Source organism: Protopterus annectens, chromosome 6.part0 (assembly GCF_019279795.1).
Source record: "Protopterus annectens isolate FY-2018-M chromosome 6.part0, PAN1.0, whole genome shotgun sequence".
Classification (NCBI taxonomy): Eukaryota; Metazoa; Chordata; order Ceratodontiformes; family Protopteridae; genus Protopterus; species Protopterus annectens.
Window position 1 is genome coordinate 1,842,104,505 of NC_056737.1, and position 19,298 is coordinate 1,842,123,802.

Consider the following 19,298-nt stretch of genomic DNA (forward strand, 5'->3'; position numbering starts at 1 on the left):
GACTCTTGATGCACAAGGCTTGAAGCTCAGAAATACGTCTGGCAGAAGTAATGGCGACCAAAAACAAGGTTTTCCATGACAAGTATTTCAGGTCACAAGAAGAAGCTGGTTTGAAAGGCGGCACTGTCAAAGCTTGTAGAACTAATGACAGGTCCCATGGTTGAGTAGGTTATCTAAAAGGGGGGGGTTTAAATGATTCACACCTTTTATGAAAGTCTTGAATAATTTGTGTGACAGAAGAGTCTTGGACACCATCATGGAAATTAGATATTGCAGCCAAATGAACTCTAATGGTAGAGGTCGATAGACCGGATTGAAAAAGGGTGGCTAGACACTCCAGTACTATCGACACTGGTGCTGAAAAAGGATCTACCTGTTTTTCTTTCAGCCAAAAATTAAATCTTTTCCACTTGCTTAGATAAGTAATTCTGGTGGAAGACTTATGAGATGCAATAAGAATGTCACGTACTGGCAAAAAAAGATCATTCTGCCTGGCAATTAAGGGAATTGGAGGAGCCAAGCTGTGAGCTTCAGACTATCCAAGTTGGGGTGAATCAGATTCTGTGGATGGGAGATCAACCCCGGGGTTGGATGAAGAATCCATGGTTGATCTAGCAGGTGAGGCCAAAGGAAGGGGAACCAAATCTGACAAGGCCAATATGGTGCTATGAGGATCACTTTGCTTTTCAACCGGCGGGCTTTCTTCAGAAACAGGGGAATGGGGGTAGAGGTGGAAATGCATAAAGTAGACCCGAGGGCCAATCATGGACTAGAGCATCCCTGGGTGACTGTCCCGGAGGGGGAATCAGGGCAAAATAGTTGCTGCATTTGTAGTTGGTCGGGGACGCAAAGAGGTTGCAGCAAGGAAGACCCCAGCAGTTGAAAATCTCCGCCCCTATCAAGGGATTCAGGGACCACTCGTGAGGGTGTAGAATACACCTGCTGAGTCTGTCTGCTATCACGTTGGAACTCCCGGGAATGTGCATTGCTAGAAGAAAACGGTTGGTAGCCATCACCCATTGCCACATCCTCATGGCCTCTCAACAGAGCGGGTAAGATTTGGTTCCGCCCTGTTTGTTGATGTACCAGACCACCGCCATGTTGTCTGACTGTATCGCAATAGTCCCAGATGGTAGCAGGGGATGGAATGCTTGCAACGCCAGAAGCACCGCCCTCAGCTCTAGAACATTTATATGCAAATGGGCCTCCATTTCAGACCAAGTACCTTGGACTGTCTGTCCCTGACATAGCCCCCCTCACACCATCAGGGAGGCATCCGTGGTCACTGTGGCCTTGGGCTGTTGGGGGGAGAAGGGGTGAGCCATTGTGATTGGTTGTGGGCCATCCACCAATTTAAATCCTGTCTGCACCTGTGAGTTACCCGAATCTTGGCAGAAAGAGGGTACTGAAAGGGATACCATTGGGTGAGCAGTAGCCATTGTAGAAGCCTCATGTGATACCTGGCCAGGGGGACAATGGTGATGGAGACTGCCATGGAACCCAACAACTGTAGAACAGAGTGAGTTGTGGGTTTCTCCCTTGAAAGGATTGGGATCAGTTGTTGCTTTATCCTTAGAATTCTGTGCTCTGCAATGGATGCTCTGCAATTCTTTGTATTCAAGATGACCCCTATGAATTCTGTGGACTGAGATGGGGTGAGATTGGATTTTTGCCAGTTTATGGTTATGCCTAGCCTTTCTGCAGAGAAGAGACAGTATGCTAGGGCTTCTTCCAATAGATGTCTGGTGGGGGCGGAGATGAGCCAGTTCTCTAGGTATGGAAACACCTGGAATCCTTGTAGTCGCAAGTGAGCTGTGATGACTGCCATGCACTTTGTGAACACTCTGGGGGCTGCAGAGAGTCTGAAGGGCAGTACTCTGAATTGGTAGTGACTGGCTCCTGCAAGGAAGCAAAGGAATCTTTTTGATGGCCTGTCCACTTTTATGTGGTAGTACGTATCTTGAAGATCTATCAAGCACATCCAATCATCTTTTTCCAAAAGCGGAAGGATAGACTGTACTGTGACCATCTGGAATTTTTGTACTCTTACAAACTTGTTCAATACACTGAGATCCAAAATTGGTCTCCAGTCCCTGGTTTTCTTTGGCACCAAAAATAGTCTTGAGTAGAATCCGGATCCTATCTGGTCTGGAGGGACTATTTGGATGACTCTTTTTCTTAGCAGCTTTGAAATCTCTAATGCTGCTTCTTCCCTTTGACTGGGTGGAACGTCGGGTAAGTTTGTTGGGGGAGCGTGACAAAGATCAAAGGGAATATGATAACCTCTAGTTATTATCCTTTGTACCCAAGAATCGGTGGTGATGGTTAGCCAGGCAGAAGGGTACAAGGAGAAATGACCCCCAACCACTTCCAGAGGAAAGCAGTTGGGCCGCTCTTCAGAAGCGCTGGTAGGACTGGCCAGGGAAAGAGTCCCTGGAACCCTGATTATGTGAAACCCTCTGCCCTGAAAAGGGCATTTTCCCTGCGAGTTTCCCCCTCTGCCTCTAGGGGAGAACTCGGCCTCTGAGTCAGGGAAAAGACGCTGAGACTTTTTGTACCATATCTTCCTACTCTTCTGGTTTCTGGAGAAAGCCCGTTGAGGGGAAAAATAATGGACACCCACGGCAGAAAGGGTCTTACCGTCCTGTTCACATCTGGCCAGTGTGCTTTTAACCTTGGGTTCAAACAATGAAGAGGCTTCGATGGGAGCGTTGAGAAAGGAAGCCTTGAAGGGTTCCGCAAAATCACACAAGCGCATCCAGGCGTGTCGTCTCAGAACAATGCCTGAACTCGCCACTCTAGCTGCTCCTTCTGATGCATGAGATATCAGACGCATGGAGGAGTTAGATATCGATTCAATGGTGGCTAGCTGACAGGCCACTTTGTCACGGACCTCATCAGACATGGCACCAGTCAAAGTCAGAGAGATCAGAAATTAAATCTCTTTGAAGCCTGGTAAAGTGTGCCATATAGTTCAGGGACCTGACTGCAAAGGTTGCTGATGCAAAAGTAGACTTCCCTATTCTGTCCAGAGTCCGGGACTCTTTGTTGGGCGGATGGACAGTCAGGCTTTCTTCTTCCGCCAGGTCCTTTTCAGTTGCGGCCGCCGCCACCACCAAAGCATCTATAGGGAGACCTTTGGACCAATGGGGGTCAGTAGCAGGAGGGGACAAAATTTTATCTGGCCTCCGGGGAATGGCCTCAACGGTGTCAGGATCCTTCCACGCAGGCTGCACGATGAGCCGGACCAGTTCGTTGCCAGGTGGAGTAACCCAGGAGGTAGGGGGCCGGGCGAGAAAGGCCTGCAGGAACACAGACTCTTCAGAGGTCGGGTTCGAGGGTTGCCAGTCACCTCTCTGTTTAAGAATTTCAAGAATATCACCAAAGGTACCTCAGAGGGTGAGCAAGGGGATCCTTCTCCATCATCAAAGTATGTGTCTTCAGTAAGGGACTCTTCTGTGGAGTCCATGTGCTTCCTCTTGCACAAGCTTTTTTGATGAACTTCCTCAGAGGGAGAAGCTGGAGAAGAAGCACAAAAGGAGTTTCCGGTGGTAGTATATCCTTAGCCTCTTGCTCCCAGTGTCCACCAGGAGCATAGCGGTCCAGAGGAGGGCGGGGAGAGTGATAGCACAAGATCGCCAGTCAACGCCAGAGCCGTCTCCATTAGCTAGAAGGCCAGTCCACCTGAAGAGGGGTGAGTGTCCAGGACAGGGGTCACCCCTCCTAAGTGGCTCAGCCTGCCGACTCGGAGTCCTTTGGATGGCTGTGAAACACCAAATTACGTACGCCACAGCTGACATCCTGGGTCGCAGCAAAACTCTCCTGCCACGAAGGCAACTGTGGCTCCTTAATGAGGTCCATAAAGGGAACTGTAGAAGGGAAAGACTGTGCTATATCAAGGGGCTTCAAAGGCAATGAAGGAGGAGAATAAGTAGGGGTCTTTGGCAAAGGGTGATCACCTCCCGAGGAAGGATAGGTCCTGGGGGCAGGATACCTCTGGCCAAAAGCACTTGATCTACAAGATGCAACATGTCGTGTTCAGAGAGGCTTCAAGTGGATTTCACAGGGGGAGTCAGGTCTATCCAAAGATTGGTGCCCATCTCGTAGATCTGCACTGAAAACAACGGGGCTGTAAAGGACTGAATTACAGGTGTCTGCACCGAGGAAATCATCGGTACCGAAGTCATGGTCTGCACCGACAATAAGGTTGGTGCCAAAGTGGTTGTTGGCGCTAAGGCTGGAACCGAAAAAATCGGTGCCAATAACTGAATTGTTGGTGCTGAGAGGGTAGTCAGTGCCGGGTAAGTTGTCGGAGCCGAAAGGGCAATGGGAGTTGAAAAATCCATCAACGTCGTAACAGTCTGCATCGACTGGACAGCCGGTGCTGGTAAAGAAGTCTGAACCGAGAAGCCCCTCGATACCGATACGGTAAAGGGCATGCTAGTCGGTGCCAAAGTCACAGATGGCACCAATAGCCTTGGTGCCGAAGGTTTAGGTACCGAAAGCGCTGGAGCCGAAGAAGTCAAATCCGAAGTGGAAAGCTTAGCTTTCTTGGGTCTCGGTTCGTGGGAGTCCTCAACAGGGGACGAAGGAAGAGACTTGGCCTTTATATGTTCAACACTCTTTTTCTTATAGGATCTTGGAGGGGTTGAAGCCTCCAACCCAGATATAGCCTCTGAAAAATGAGATTTAAGTAGCCCCTTCAATATCAATTTATTTTTTCTCTCAATCAACGTCCTGTTAGAGAAATTCTTACAAATCCTGCAGGGCGGGTCAACTGTTAAATGAAGCACACCCAAGCAATAGACACACAGGGAATGTGCATCAGAAGTAGGTAATTTATGGCCACAATATGAACATCTTTTAAATCCTGGACTACCTTTTTTTATCTGCCATGTTAGAAAGAAAGAAGGAAAAAACAGAAAAAATACCAGCAAGGGTACAAGAAATACCCGAAGGTACGAAGGAAAGGGGGTTTACCAACAATGGTAAAAAAGAAATTACCTCGCAGTAAAGAGGAGGAAAGGAATTGAAAAGATTCAAGAAAGGATAGTCGCTAAATGCGATAAAGTAAGAGAAAACTATCTAGTAACTTTTCTGTGAGAAAAGGTTGTTTCAGAATTTAGTATGATGAAAAAAATTGTACTTAGCTCAAGAGAAGTAGCTTGACACGACCGAATGGAGATGTGGCAAATGAAATCTGGGGTAACAGGGAGAGGGGAATTCTGGGTAAGAGTTTTAGCTCGAGAGTTTGTAGATGACGTGAGCTTGGAAGATGGCCGGCTTGGTTCCGAGGTCGGAAGCGATATCCACACGCAAGGAATGAACGAGGATTAACAACATCAGATCTATATTTACATAATTTTAGATGCAAACATTACACATCACTTATAACCTATCCAGTTATCGTCAGTCAGACATTACATAGCTCATTCAAATCCTGCCTTCTTTTAAAACTCATTATTCCTATGCATGTACTGTTCCCATAATTCCCATTTTTCTATGTAATTTGCTCTTACCCTTTTCTAAAGATCCCAATTCCAGTTATTTTATCTCTGTTATTATATTCACTACTTCTAGTACAGTTGGTTTAGACTTTGATTTCCATTTTCTAGTAATTGCTTTTTTTGCAGCCACTGTAATTAGACCCTGCAAGGCATTACTATGTCTAGGTAATTCTGATTCTGTACCATAGTTCAAAAAAATCATTTCCTTAGTTACACCAGTTTGCTCACCCAGCAGACAGTATAGTCTGCAGGGAATCTTTAAAGTCTGCCAAATCATTACACTCCCAGAAAATATGTTCCCATTTACCTTTTTCTTCCCCATTACACCTCCAACATTTGCTGTCTACATGAAGAAAAATTATTTGGAGTTTACTTGGGGTATAAAAATATCTATGTAAAACTTCCAAGCAAAGATCCTAAATCTTTTAGACATTGTTGCACATTTGGGACACACACATATATATATATATATATATATATATATATATATATATATATATCCCCCATTGTTTCTTTGTGAATTGCTTATCCAATCTCTTTTTCCAATCCTTTCTAACCTTCTCTGATTCTTGTAGTTATCATGCAATATTCTGTAAGCTCTATTAATTATTCTTACTTTTTAACAGCTTCTGTTCTAGGTTCTACTAAAAACTCTACTGGTGCTGGTCTTTTAGAATTCTCCTATTTATTTCTCTTTGCCTATACTCTGATATCAATCCTTGATAGGAAAAGCAGTCTCTAGCCTGCAGTCCAAATAAATTCTTGGCCTCCTCCCATTCAACTACCTTTCCCTCTCTAATTATTTGCTCCCAATACATTGGTTCTCTTGCCAGTTTTCTCTGATAAAGTACAGCCCCTCTTGCCTATTGTCTGTATCCCTAATTGCAGTCAACCATATCAGCAGAATTTCCTTTCTCCATTCCCATGCTGTCTCACTTCTTAGAAAACTTTCTACTACTTTATGAATATAATATTCTATATGGCTACTGTTATTCTCCTTAAGGATCTGCATCCGAAATCCCAGTCTCTCCTTGTTTCTTGAGTTTCCCCCGTGTTTCTTCATCATCCCTTTCCACTCTGGTGTATAGATTCTTGTTTGCAGTCCAACTTTATTTGCATTCTCTGACTGAGCATAAACAAGCTCAGAATGCAAGCATCCTTCTGCTTATCTCACTTTGTGTACTCACTTTGTTCAGAAACTCCTCACTCAAGGGTCTTTCTTCTACTTAAACCTCTGTTTCAGTGCTAACACTTCTTGCAATATTATATGTATACTTCTGTCTTGTACTGATATTTTCCTCAGTTCCTATAATGACATCCCTTACAGTTTTGGATTCAGAATTTTTCATTTGCTCATCTTCTACCCTGATACTGACATCTTGTGATAGTTTTCTTTTCAGAGTTCCTGATAAGCACATCTTCAATAACTATCCTGACATCTCTATTAGTTTTGGAGTCAGAATTCCTTGTTGGCTCATCTTCAGTTCTTATACTAACATCTCTTACAGTTTGGTTTTCTGCTGATCTATACTCCAAGCATGTTCCTGAATACAGAAAATCGTTTTTATTATTTAAACAAAACCTTTGCTTCTTTTGTTTCTGTCTATCTTATTTAGCTGTTCTGGTTCCTACGCTTTACTAGCCTGATAAATATAATCCTTTTCCTCCTGCCTAGAATTACTATGTTTCAGCTCAGAAGGAAAACGAGTAAATCTCTCTCCAAGATTACCTTGTCTCTCTTTTTTTACTTATCTGTTGTCCTCCCTCTAATTCAGGACGAATAAACAAACATCAATCTTTCACTGTATTTTTATTCTCTATGCTACTTTACTTCTACATCATGATGAATGCCTATCACCCTCTTATGTACCTTTTCTTCTCTATGCCCCCTGAAAAGGGCATTTCACAATGCATTTCCTCCATCACTTCTCCTGCTTCATTACATATTATTATTGCTGCTCAGATTCATGAATTTTCTGTCCTATACTGACAGAAGTGAGTTTAGAACTCTGGTCAGGTATTATAACTTCCCTTTTAACTATATTAATGCCATCGTCCTTCCTAGTAAATTCCTCTTCCTCAACCCTCACCTGTTAATTACAATTTTGTAATAAGTTTTTGTCTGTTTTAACTTGGCAGACGGTACACAATTCTGTCTAGGCTGCCGCTTCTCCTTACTTCCAAAGTTTATTTCCTCAGAATACATTTTCTCTGGGAGTGACTCCTTCTCTTGAGTACAACTATTTACTTCCCTCACCTATCCAGCAATGCTTTCATGTTGCAACAATTCCTCTTACCCTCTGCCCTGAACACTATCAAGCTGTTAAATACCATAATTCCCTGCTTCTTAACATTTTCAAACTGAATTGTTATTGTGGAACGTTCTTCCTTTCACTGGCTTTAGCATTGTGTCTGTAGTAGGCTGTAGTATTTTACTAAGTATCTTACTTCTTTAAGCTTTGCTCTTCCAGGCTGCTCTATCACAGCAGACCGAAATGTTTTGTGTATTAATCTTCTACTTCAACCCATTCTGCTCTTGAAGGCTGTTCTATCACAGCAGTCTGAAATTTAATGTGCAAGTTTGTGTTCCTTTTAACTTTCATAGATTCTGTTTTTATACGCTATTCTGCCTCAACAGGCTGTAGTACTATTTTTGGTACTAGATCTCTAGATAATTGTCACTGACTTGCCCTCCCTCCTTCCTATTTTTATACTGAAAAGGTATATTAGGTTGCCGCTTTCTCTTGCTCTCTTTATTGTTAAGTGTATCAGCTTACTACACTGTATCTAGGAATTCTCCTTAACCCCACATTTTCCACATTGCTTTAAAATGGGGAAAAACATTTCCTACTACTAACTTGTGAGTTAAATCAGGAATTATACCCACAGGAAGTAATTATTTTCAGAGTACTGTCTGAAATTCTACATGTGCACAGGGATACTCCAATTTTTGCTCTCTACTGCTCTTATGCTTGTAAGCCAAAAGAATCTCCGATAAGTAAACTGTGCTTCCAGAATCTAACACTGCTTGCATTTAGCTTAGTTTTAACAAACTGACATTGGGCTCAGCTACTCTAAATGCTGGAAGAACCTTGATTAAAAGATACATTTCAGTTTTCAAAGCAGAATTCTCTTCACAGAACTTGGCAATACGATCCCATCCTCCACATTTATAACAAACTAACACATTACTTGTACTCTGCTTCACTGAAGACAGTATATTTCATACTGCAGTTTCAGCCATAGAAACAGGCACTTAATTTCTAAATACTGTATCATTACTTGGTAAATGGTCTACTATAGTTATTAGCTTATTAGATTTCTTGGGGTCAGTTTGTAGTACCGATGACATAGCTCTTTTAAGCCAAAATACTGCTGAAATATCTAATTTTATTCTGTTGTTGTCAGGTTCAGTCCAAAGTTTTATTATGTACTTTAAGTCATATATCCTAATAGTCCAACTGGGCAGTAACTAACCACTCTTCATAAGTTTGCTATAATTCATATAATCAGTCTCATTCATGTTTATAGGTTAGTACTAGGCTAGCTGCCCTTGTGGGCCATAAGCCTAGTCAATTTCCCTTTTTTCTGTGCTCAAGTTAAACTATCTCATTTGGTTAGAGGTTGGCCTTACTCATTTCATGAGAATGACTGGGATCATACCATTACATAATTTGAGGGGACCCATGCATGGGATAAAGCATTCAGGACCTGCCTTTGTCCAGTAGTAGTAGTACAGGGGGCACTCTTGGGGTAAATTTCCTGTTTCCTATCCATAGATCCAAATTGCACTAGAATATGGACAGGGATGAATGTTGTTTTATGTGGACAGGGAGTCTGTTCCAGAGCACTGGTATCTTCTGTGATCTATATCTATCCTGCCAAACCATTCTGTTGATGTCGCAGAAGAGATTTAGATCCTTAGACTGAGTAATTCTGATGCAATGTGACTTGTTGATGTGCAGTAAATCCATCAGTACTGGGTTGGAGAAGGCCTTATATGCTAGACACAGATCATCTCTTAGCAGTATGTATAACATAGAGTGTAGTGACAAGGCTTTGAGTCGGTCCATGTAGAACATTAATCAGTTGACTTAGAAGCTTTCCTCTGCTTGCAGTATGTTGGTATCTGTATAATTACAGAAGCATGGTTTAATGATCCAAAATACATACTATAGTATCCACTGCTGGAGATTCAGCACAATAGGTGGCAGTGCCTCAGCCTTTTTTAAAACACCTTAAAGCTAGAAGCTATGAAAACACCTCAGGACTAGATATTGCTCATAAGATAATCAATATCTGTGGCGCATAACATGATATAGGAATCCACCACACACTGACTACATCCACTGTACAGCAACATGATTTTCTGGCTAAAGTGTGGGATGTAGAAATCAGTGAAATACAGTTTTTATGGTGGATTCAGCTATCCAAACACTGACAGGATACACTACTCAATGGAAATCTGCCTAAATATTAATTGCTTTAGTCAAAACAGTGTGAAACGTGACTGGTGCTGTTTGGATTTGATCATTTGGAGCAGATCATATAAAATCTAAGTATGGATGGCAGTGCTTTTTTATTTTAGGAATGGCAATGTCTTAGGCTGAAGCAATAAAATGTATTTCTTTGTTTACATAAATCTGAAAGAAAAAAATCTAAGTATAATATGTTATCAGTAAACAGTGAACTCACCACTCAGCCCATGCTATGGCAAGTGTGCCTGCAGAAAACATTTGTGCAAACTTCGCAATAGCTAAAGAAATATGTTAAAGTGATATAAACTCAAGGGAAGATCATTTGTATAACTATAGACATAATAACTACTGCCATAGGTGACATTTAAAACTCAAGTCCCATGGAACCAATCAGCATACCTGGTGGTTTCCTATGCTGTCAAGTAAAACCTAATTAAACACATATAAATTGCGTCATACAAGATGTTATCATACAGACAAGCCTCTTACACATGGTGACAAGCTGTAGTGGTACCTGTTCACATGGGGTTTTACATCAGTCCCAAACTATTTTAGATCTATCAGCCTAACCAGCATACTATGCAAAATTAAAGAGAGAGTCAGCGTTTGGCTCTGTAGCACGGGGGAGGGTGAGCAGCATTTGTTAGGTCATTCATCCCATGATGAGGGAGACAGTTTGAATTCCTAAAAGGCACCTTTCCAGCAGTGTAGGAGTGTACCTGGTAGACACAGCATGCTGAATATACATGAATCTATAAATATTGTACAAGATCTGACATAACTGTAATATTGTATTATGCTAATGATGCAAAATGTGTATGTGCTTAAGAAATTCTCATAATGTATGGCAATGTGTGGAGTGTGGCAATATTCTCAAAGTGATTCCCAGAACAATTAGCTAATCAAATGGTCTTAACTGACAGTTACCTTAATATAAAAGAGAGCAGCCTGAAGGGCTAAACTTAGAAAGGTACTTCCTCAGTGAAGAAACACTGGAAAAGTAATGAAAGGAAGACCTGAAAGCATTGATTGAGACAAGGTTTAGTCAAGGCTAACGTATGGAGTGTAACTTGTGGACTATACTTGGTAGCTTTTTAGGAGCCAACAGTAGGTCTTGGAAGAGGCCTACAGCCTTTGAGCCAACTGTGAAAATATCTGAATGTGGAACCAAGAGTGGGGACTGAGACTTTCTTGCTAGGTATGGAGCAGCCTGTATCCCGAAAGGACTGTTTGGACTTGATAACTTGTGAAGGCGCTGTTTATTTTTTGATTACAAGGCCAAACAGGCTAATATTTTAATTTTGAAAATTAAATAAACATGCATGTTTGTGCATGTCCTGCTTTCAGTGTCTTCTTGGATCTAACACTGGTGGAACAAGGTGATTTCCTCTGTTTTTTGATAATTTTGAGGTGTTTTGCTTCATATAGCCGTGTTCTTGTTTCATGTGGAGAACCTTTTTCCTCTCGGAAACATGTAACTGTGTTACTTCTGCTTAGGTGTAACCAAGAAGGAAATACTATACACTTGTAAACTCACAGATGATGACGAACCAAAAGCTTAGGCAGTTAATGCAAGAGCTAGACAAGCTAGCCAACAAAGCTCTTAACTTAAACACTGTGACACATATAAAGAAGGTTTGTCCCAAATAAATAACTGATGCCAAAATCATTGACTGAAACTGAAACTAAAACTAAAAAATGCATTACTGTATCCTTTGAGAAGCCATCTACACTAGGGAAGTACCACATTAACATAGCCCTAAGAGTTGACCAAGTTGTTTGGGATTTGGAAACTTATATGGACAGTCACCCAACGTTTGACCAACATGTGTCCATTGTTGTAAGAAAAATCTTCTACATTGCAGAGCTTATAAACGGGTCTATATTAGAACATCGAAGTTTCAGAACTTTGAATGTTCTAATATCGACCCCTATTCAGCGAATGCTGACAACATCAAACATTCAGAACAGTGAATTTTTCCTAGGGAAAAAAATTTGCTGTTCCGAAACACATACACACAACACAAGCACACCAAACAAACAGCAATCCACACACATACACCTAAAATCTTACATCTAACCCTACACTAAACTGTACATACACCACTAACTATCCACTTACCTTAACCCAAACCCTAAGGTCCATCACTATCACACACTCACCTCACCCGCGCCCTAACCCTAACTCACCAACCCCGCCCTAACCCTCACGTCCACACAATCGCTCAGTTACCTGACCCGCACCCTAACCCTAATTCACCTAACCCCGCCCTAACCCTCATATCCACACAATCGCACACTTACCTGAACCTGATCCGTAACGTTCCACCACAGCGCTGAAAATAGCGAAGTGACAGAAACGGACAACCAAATTCTTTCCCTGTGAAACTTCGATGTTCTAATATAGACTCCTTATAAACAAAGGGAGTGTGTCTAGATCTAGCAGTGTCATTGTCCCCTTCAATCAGCACTCATTAGGCCAATCAAGGAAGGACCTTCTTAGATTATTTACTCCAAAGTGAACAATAACCACGTCATAAACAGGGCTCCTTGTCACAAGTAAGAGACCCAAATGTGCAAGTTCCAATACTCTGTAAAACAAAATGTTGCAGCCCACCTTAAATCTGTTTAATGTGGTACAGTATCACATTCCTGCTACTGCTCAATGAGTTGAAACAGATACCATAGCATAACTTATTTAATCAGTGTGCAGGTGATATGCATATTACTTAAATTACAATAGAAGAATCTCTCAAAGAATGAATCTGACCCCAAATCTTTAGCTCCCAGCCACCTAAAAGCACAGCACTACAGACACAGTAAGTGAAAATTAAAAAGAAATATATATATTTTTTAAATATAGAGACATGATGTAGTGGTAACTTAAATAACTATTAAGGCCATTAGTGTACTCAGCTTGACTGTCGCAGGCAGTAAGGCACATAAACTAAACTCACTGATATATGTTTTGAAAGGCTACATTTCTTTTACCTCTTAAGATTTCATTATGAAACATTCAGGTAATGGCAACAGGGTATTCAGTCAGCTACAAAAAGACATCTTAACTGCAATTCTAAATTTTAAGTTTCAACTGGAGCACACCTCTGAATTTGACTTCACAGGTTTAGCCTCTTGAAAGCATAGCATTGTTATCAAGGCAAACTTTACTAACTATATAATAAAAACTCAATATAAAAGTCTTTAGGCCATTTTTGTACTATAATTACTGAGAAGAAATTCATAACAGTACCCACTATGGAACAGAATGAAATGCACAATGTCAGACTTTGGTAGGAAAGGAAAATAAATTAAACCCACCAGGTCAAGGGAAGCTGTGTGCATCAATATACCTGCATCCAATGCATAGGAAACTTGTTCAAAGAAGTAAACTAAGGTTAGGAGGTAAGATTTACCTTTAACAAACCCAATCTTGTTAGAGCCAAGGGCCTGTGGACTGATGATGTCCTTGTTAAAAAAAGTTATATGATGATCCTTACAGATATGGCTGATTAGGCTTACAGGTCTACACTTACGAGGGTCAGTGGTAGGTCCTCAATAGTGGAGTGGGATGACTATAGCACTTCAACATACCTCAGGCATCTATGCAGAGGAGACGCTGAGATTAAATAGGTTTAGTAGTGAATCCATTAAGTTGTGCTTGATGCTGGCAAGAAAGTAACCTGGTGCTAGTGTTCTTGACCTTGCAGAGTGCCCTCAGGACACGCTCCAAGATAAACTGTTTATGCAAACATGTTGGAGGAGTGTTGGGGCAGGTAAGGGTATAAAGTTAGACCTAAACTTATCAGCTAATGTTTGGCTACCTCATCTAGGGATGAGTATATGTTGCTGTTATATTTCCTCATTGCAATCCCGGGTACTGCTTCTAAAGTTTCTGAGAGTTATGAAAGGCCTTGTGGCTGTCCTTTACAAAGGTGGCAATTTTCAGTTCATACTTAATTGCTGAAGGATTTGATTTTACTTCTAAGTTTGTTAATCTTTCTGAGTTCACTTTTAGAGGATGGAATACTTAGTTTAATCTTGCAAATCATACTGTAGAAATTTGTTTATAAAGTAGTCTCAGAAAGTCTCAGCCCCCACTCTTGGCTCCACATTCAGATATTTTCACAGTTGGCTGAAAGGCTGTAGGCCTCTTCCAAGACCTACTGTTGGCTCCAAAAAAAGCTACCAAGTATAGTCCACAAGTTACACTCCATACGTTAGCCTTGACTAAATCTTGATTTTACTTCTAAGTTTGTTAATCTTTCTGAGTTCACTTTTAGAGGACGGAATACTTAGTTTAATCTTGCAAATCATACTGTAGAGTTTGTTTATACTGATATTCTTTCACAGGAATTTATTATTGAGCTTAGCATTCTATTTGTCTTTGATGGGAATTGATGACTCATTGCAATCCTTTAGGTGAGCACAGAAATTGTCTGTGAATGTAGCAGTGTGTGTGAGACAGGGTCATCAAAGGGAGGGGGTGCTTAAATTTCAGCAGCTTAATTGGGTAGGTGTAACAGATTTGCCCTTCAATAATCTCTAAACACAAGGTTTGATGGTAGATCAGGTTTAACTCTTATAGCAAATATTACCGAGCAGTGGTTGGATCTGAATAATGATGGGGGCAATTACAAGTGCTGAGGACAACATCCAATATTTCTGAGCTCCCAACTGGGACATGAAATAGCTGGTCTATCTAAACATACTTATTTGTGATAGTGTAGGTTCATCAGTTTAAACAAAAATAGCTCAATCCCAGCAGGAGAACAGCATTTGGTTCAACAGGAAAGGACTCCATTTGTTTAAATATGCCTCATGGACTGTAGATTACATAGAGGAGGTATGGCAGAGGCAAAAACATGGTACAGAGTTTTATTGCTGGTAAGTAGGATACTGAGGCACTCAAGGTCATTGTCCTGCCTCATAAGTCTTCATGCGATTTGGCTTTTTAGGAACATAAACATACCACCACCAGCAAAGCAGTCATTTCCAGTGGTAGGCACTGAAACCTGGAATGAGAGGGTAATACTGCTGTACCGAATGCAGTATAGTGACTAACAATCGGTATCAGTTCCGGCAACAGCACAGAATTGCAATTTCAATGCAATCAGCAGTAGCAAATGGTAATACAGTACCAGTCAGGGCAGCAGCATCACCTTGTGGATACCGTAAGCAATACTTGGCAATTTCACTCAGATGCCAAAACAGCAGGCAATATCAAATACTGTAAATCAGTAGTACAACACCATACAAAATCAAATATAGTGGTTCAGTAGTAAATAATTGCAAGTACAAATTCAGCAAAACCATCAGATTGGCAAATTACAAATTAGGTGAATCGGTAGCACAGAAAGGTAATATAAATGCCATAAAAACAGCAAAATGATAAGATACAAATTTAGTGAAGGTAGTAGCAGCAACTGCAGCATGGAGAACTTAACTGTGTGGAGCAACAGTCAATGTAAGTGTAATGAGACAGTCTACAGCTTGCCTAAAGAAACCGCAGGACTCTATACTAAATGTACATGGCTACTATGTTCAAATATGCTCAGCAGCATGCAGCATGCAACTGTCAGCAGATGTATGCAACTGTGCATAAGTGCATAACATAGCTACATACTACAAAAGACCACATTAAGCTTATGGTGACTGCTGTCAAAGTTGACACCAGCTCTTATGGATTTTTTACAATACCAGAAGATTCGAACAGTTTGTTCTCTTGAAAAAAAAAATGTTTTTAACTGTGCGCAACCACACTGCAAACTATGCAGCACTTCCCAGGTGTAGGATCTAATTTGAAATCAAAGCTAAACAGATAACCTCAAGTGTGCTCATGCAGTCACAGCCCAGATAAGTAGAGTTTATCAAACAAACCAGGCCAATTACTAAAAACATTGCTCCAACAGTCAAGAACAAATTCCTCACAGAACAACAGCAGTACCCCTTCTGTCAACAGGAGATTACTTGCCAAACCAGTTCTAAATGTAAAAATTCACCAAAGAACAAAACACAGTACAGTACTTTAAAACTTGCTCTAAAACATCCTGTTTTAGGGCAAAACCCCCCCCCCAGAAAATAGTCACTCCAAAGGTTTTGTCAGTCCTGGTTTGAGGTCAAAGCTAGGTAGACATCCTCAAGTGAACTTGTATAGCTGCAGCCCAGCCAACTAACAAGCAACTCCATACAAATTTACTATGTGTCTGAGTTACAGACTCTCTATTGCACTAAGTGAATCTCAGGGCCTGACTTTACTTTTCATCTTTTCCTTACTATATGGCTCATTTTACTTGCTCATGACTAAGCCTATATTATATAATGCTCAACATTCAAATGTGTGAAATTAATTGTGGTTTCTTACAAAAACAGTGAAAGTCAAAACCTACAATTACTATATATATATATATATATATATATATATATATATATATATATATATATCTATGCAATGGAAACCTCCCTTGCTACTTTTGATACTATTTCTGAAACTGATTTGAGAAACAATAATCTCAAAATTAGTATACAAGAAAACAGTCATAATTTACTCAAATATAGTTTGTGCATCTGTCTTGCTCCCACTTTATAAACATCCTTTTCAGCAATTAACTCTTCTAATCGTGTACCAGTAATTTAACTTGCTGTGCACACATCCACAGCTTTTGAAATGGTCATGTTTGTTTTTTACAGCCTGCCTCTTGTTTCACCACTTCTTATACCACAAATCATTTTAATTCTTATAAACAAGTCATGCAGTTCATTAATTCAGTTGTTGGCTCTGTCCTTGTGTTCAGTAAGATAAGTATATATTGCCTCTGTAAAAGCTTGCACCCTTGTTAAAAACAGCTGTCTAACAAATAGGAAATTCTTTCTGGGCTGATAATATCTTAATTTATCTTTAAGAACTACGTTGTTTTTCTCTTCAAGAAAAGTAAAGGGTTAAAGGGTTAAATACCTTTAAAGACTCATTGCCAGTAACTTGCAAGAATATATACGGTATCATTTCAGACTTGTCTAATCCACCATTTGAATTTCAAATTTCTAGATCCAATGTTTCAAATTTTCTAAGTTTCCTTCTACTGAAATAATTCCTGGTGGCTGCATTTGTACCATTTTTCTGCTAAGAGACAGTTTGTAGTTTCAAGCAGAGAAACTACTGACAGCAGACTTCTTCATGTTTGTAGATTATTTTCTCCAGTTTTGGTTGATATTTCCCCAGCTCTGACACCACATATCTGTATAGCAAGTGAACAAGACAGGGACAGATGTGTGGTCAAACCTCATTGAGAAGTAGATCCATGCAGACATTTCTATAAGAAGGGTGTTATTACACAGCACTGCAAATCAGTGCAGCTAGTTCATTAGCATTAATGCTATATGCACTATATGTAACAGTCCTCACAGGTGGACAGTGGTCTCACCTTCGATAACCACAATGCCACAAGATGAAATCCTTCTATGTGGCACACCTCATCACTAAGGGCTTTTCATCCAGAAAAAAAGGAGGTCATTGTCCCACTGTACTCATCCCTCATTAGACCCATGATAGAATACAACACCCCGTTTGGTATGTACCTCTCAAGACATCTACAACAACTGGAAAGGCCGCAGAAATTCCTCACTGAAAGAATCACAGGCCTAAAGCAGATGCTCTATGCTGACCGTCTAAAAAAACTCCAGCTATACTCTGTCACATATCGTCTACTCAGAGGCGATTCTCTGCTTAACATACAAGGCCATGTCAACTCAGAGCTGTTGGACATGCTACACTTAAAGAAATCCTAATCCCTCAGAGTCACACGCTCCAGGGATCTAAACCTTGTCATCACAATGAACAAAACATGCTGGAGGAATAGGTTCCTGACCCAGAGACTTCCCAGACTCTGGAATAGACTGCCCATACATGTCAAGCAGAGCTCCTCTTTGGCCTTCTTCAAAAAGAACCTTGGCAATTGGAGATAGGAAATTCACCCCGGGGATCACGTCTGTCACCCTGCTACAGAGGGGTCCAGGGAAGTAAATATTGTGGGAAGAAATAGCCAGGAAATTGTTATGGCTAGGCTTGTATAGGCCCTAGGGCCGATAGCCTAGTTCCAACATATGAACCTATGAATAAACCTCCAACCAATATAAGGTCCATAAAGTCCTTCCCTCAGTTCAATGAAAGCATGGCCTGGTGATTGTAAATGTGTATTTAATATCAAAGAATCTTTGTTCCTCTATGGTTTTTGAACTAGAATACAGGAACTTGGGAAATTATAAACCATTTGGGGGATATTTCATTTAAACAGACAGAATGACATTAGCCAAAAAGCCAATCAGTAGTTTGGGAAATCTTCTTGAAAATAGTTCATTAAGAAAGAGGATTAAAAACTGTGCATCTTTCCAGCTCCGTGGTGCAGAGGAATGAAGCCATGATATAATGGAAGAGGATGAAGATAAGCAACCAATGGGAGCATGTCCATTCATAGGGGAAAACAGTCAGCTCGACCCACTGCATGACTGTCACTCAGCAGAGGTGAGTGTAGTCTAGTATGCAGCATATTGGATGAGATGCATATGAACACTAAACTCTGTCAGCACAATAGCTTTATTTGTACTTTTGCACGAGTCATCACTGTAGTATTCTATCACTACACTGATGTCTGTCTAATGAGGATAGTGACAAGAGAAAAACCTACAACCTTTTGTGGTTGCATGAATGATGTTACATCAATCTACTCTTAACCCAGTGAAAGGACTGAGAGGATTATGTAATGAAGAAGTGAACAGGCTCAGCACCAGTGGGTTAGGGATGACAACTGAGGCTGAGGATCAGATAAGGTGTAAAAGCAACTAGAAAAAATGGGTACCCTGAAATTCCATTTTAGTGATATAAACCTTTTCCATCAAGTCTTTAGTAGAAGAAACAGCAGTGGGTTAGGGATGACAATTGAGGCTGAGGCTGAGGACCAGAAAAGGTGTAAAAACAACTAAAAAAAATGGGTACCCTGAAATTCCATTTTAGTGATATAAACCTTTTCCATCAAGTCTTTAGTAGAAGAAACAGCAGTGGGTTAGGGATGACAATTGAGGCTGAGGCTGAGGATCAGAAAAGGTGTAAAAACAACTAAAAAAAATGGGTACCCTGAAATTCTATTTTAGTGATATAAACCTTTTCCATCAAGTCTTTAGTAGAAGAAACTTGAGTTCAAACACATAGTGTTGTTGTTGTCTTTCGGCTTTTCCCAGTTAGGGGTCGCCACAGCGGAACTCCGGTCCGCTAATGATTGGCAGTAGATTTTCACGAACGCCGAGGTGCCAGCTCGACGTTCAA

The 19,298-nt window shown here is 40.8% G+C and overlaps 1 protein-coding gene across 3 annotated transcripts in view; it reads right to left on the bottom strand.

Moving 5' to 3' along the window:
* Positions 1-19,298, bottom strand: part of STAT1 (signal transducer and activator of transcription 1) — a 1,683,855-nt gene that overhangs the window by 1,176,531 nt on the left and 488,026 nt on the right. The window lies entirely within an intron of this gene.